Source organism: Cebus imitator, unplaced genomic scaffold, assembly GCF_001604975.1.
Source record: "Cebus imitator isolate Cc_AM_T3 unplaced genomic scaffold, Cebus_imitator-1.0 Scaffold140, whole genome shotgun sequence".
NCBI lineage: Eukaryota > Metazoa > Chordata > Mammalia > Primates > Cebidae > Cebus > Cebus imitator.
Window position 1 is genome coordinate 3,321,328 of NW_016107455.1, and position 2,868 is coordinate 3,324,195.

The 2,868-nt window shown below is 42.8% G+C and overlaps 1 long non-coding RNA gene across 1 annotated transcript in view; it reads right to left on the reverse strand.

Moving 5' to 3' along the window:
- The window catches only part of LOC108313627, a 26,072-nt gene that overhangs the window by 16,371 nt on the left and 6,833 nt on the right, over positions 1–2,868 (reverse strand). The window lies entirely within an intron of this gene.

A 2,868-nucleotide genomic window follows, 5' to 3' on the forward strand; every position in this document is an offset into this window, starting at 1 on the left:
TTTATTTATCTATGTATTTATTATTTATTTATTAACAGAGATGGGGTTTCATCATGTTGCCCAGGATAGTCTCAAACTCCTGTACTCAGGCCGTCTACCCACCTCAGCCTCCCAAACTGCTGGGATTACAGGTATGTGCAACCACGCCCAGTCTCTCCTGGATTATTTTGTTCTTTTTTTGGAGACAGAGTCTTGCTGTGTTGCCCAGGCTGAAGTGAAGTGGCTCGATCTCAGCTTACTGCAACCTCCACCTCCTGGGTTCAAATGATTCTTCTACTGCCTCAGCCTCCTGAGTGGCTGGGATTACAGGCACTCACCACCATACCTGGCTAATTTTTTGTATTTTTGGTAGAAATGAGGTTTTGCCGTATTGGTCAGGCTGGTCTCGAACTCCTGACCTCAGGTGATCCACACACCTCAGCCTCCCAAAGCGCTAGAATTATAGGCGTGAGCCACTACATCTGGCCAAGTGCTGTGTTTCCTATTCTGTAGGAATAGGAAACAGAACGCTTCTGTGACCCCCGGATGTGTGGGGATTATTTCCCCACACACCAAGCAAGTAATTCTGCAGCAGATACCAGCTGGGTGTCCTATAATTGAGTTCAATTCTGACACTATCTACCAGAACATACTGTCAGATCTCATAGGTTGAGGACTCAGTCCCACAAAATTGTCCCTAAGTCAGATGCCAGTCACAAGCCCCAGGTTGTGATCTGTGCTTGTGATTGACCAGCTATAAATTGGCATTCCCATATCCCCTTCCTTGGGTTTGATTAATTTGCGATAGCAGTTCATAAACTCAGGGAAATGCCTACTGTACCTCTTAGGGAATGTTTTTGGAAGGGGTGGTTAGGACAAATAAGGAATGATTTGGAAGATTTTAGTGAAAAGAAATATGGATGCCTAAACATGAAATTCCTTGTTCACAACTTGCCTGCCTTGATAAAAATCTATGTTGTTCATTACTATGTCCTTAGCACCTGGCACAGAGCCTCAAGCATAGTGGAAATTAGTAAATATTTGTTGAATGACTTAATAAACATGCTATCCTACATTAGCATCTCAGTTAAAGCATTGTTATTCTTCAAAATATTTCTATGTAGTTTAAAATACATAATTATTAGGCCAGGTGCAGTGGCTCACACCTGTAATCCCAGCACTTTGGGAGGCTGAGGCAGGAGGATCACGAGGTCAGGAGTTCGAGATCGTCCTGGTTAACACAGTAAAACCCCATCTCTACTAAAGCTATAAAACATTAGCCAGGAGTGATGGCATGCGCCTGTAGCCCCAGCTACTTGGGAGGCTGAGGCAGGCGGATCACAAGGTCAGGAGTTCGAGACCGTCCTGGTTAACACAGTAAAACCCCACCTCTACTAAAAGTACAAAACATTAGCCAGGCATGATGGCATGTGCCTGTAGTCCCAGCTACTTGGGAAGGAGGATCACTTGAGGAGAATCGCTTGAACCCAGGCAGCGGAGGTTGCAGTGAGCCGAGATCGTGTCACTGCACTGCAGCCTGGGTGACAAAGCGAGACTCCATCTCAAAAAAAATTTTAAAAATACATAATTATTAAATTAACTTTGGGCTGGGTGTGGTGGCTCACACCTGTAATCCAGCATTTTGGGTGGCTGAGACAGGTGGATTACCTGAGGTCAGAAGTTTGAGACCAGCCTAAAAATACAAAAATTAGCGGGGTATGGTAACATGCACCTGTTATCCCAGCTACTAGGGAGGCTGAGACAAGAGAATCACTTGAACCTGGGAGACAGAGGCTGCAGTGGGCTGAGACTGTGCCTCTGTATTCCAATTTGGGCAACAGAGCAAGACTTGAGACTCCGTCTCAAAAAAAATGCCGGGCTTGGTGGATCATGCCTGTAATCCCAGCACTTTCTGAGGCCAAGGCAGTTGGATCACCTGAGGTCAGGAGTTCAAGACCAGCCCGGCCAACATGTCAAAACCCCGTCTCCACTAAAAATACAAAAATTAGGCGTAAGGTGCGCACCTATAATCTCACTAACTGGGAGGGTGAGGCAGGAGAATGGCTTGAACCCAGGAGGCAGAGGTTGCAGTGAGCTGAGATGGCACCACAGCACTCCAGCATGGGCAACAGAGCAAGACTCCATCAAAAATAATAATAATAAATAAAAATAAATCAATAAACTTTGAAATTTTACAAAAGATGGTTGTACTAAAATTAAATTATGATCTTTAACATACTTTTTCTTTTATTTGTACTCTAATAAGCTTTTGTTATCTGAGTAACACATGGGCATGCTTGTAAAAGTTCAAAATTTAAATAGTCTAAAAGGTTAAAGCTGCATAAATAAATATATCACAGTTTTTAATTGTCATAATTGCATATACTTTTATATTTCCATATTCTCACTTATTTTGTAAATACTTTTCCATCTTTCTAATAGTCACTAATTTAAATGACTGCAAAAATTCCAATCATGTTTTGTCATATCTAATTTAGCTATTCCCCTACAATTGTACATTTTTCCTTTTTTTTTTTTTTGAGATGGAGTTTTTTGCTCTTTTTGCCCAGGCTGGAATGTGGTGGCATGATATTGGCTCACTGAAACCTCCACCTCCTGCGTGCAAGTGATCCTAGCCTCAGCCTCCCGAGTAGCTGGGATTACAGGCATGTGCCACCAAGGCCAGGTAATTTTGTATTTTTAGTAGAGACGGGGTTTCTCCATGTTGGTCAGACTGGTCTCAAACACCCAACCTCAGGTGATTCACCCACCTCAGCCTCCCGAAGTGCTAGAATTACAGGCATGAGCCACTTCGCCCGGCTTTTTCCATTTTTTTTTTTTTTTAACATTTTTTAAAGTGTGTAGTATTGCTTAAACAGAATACATACA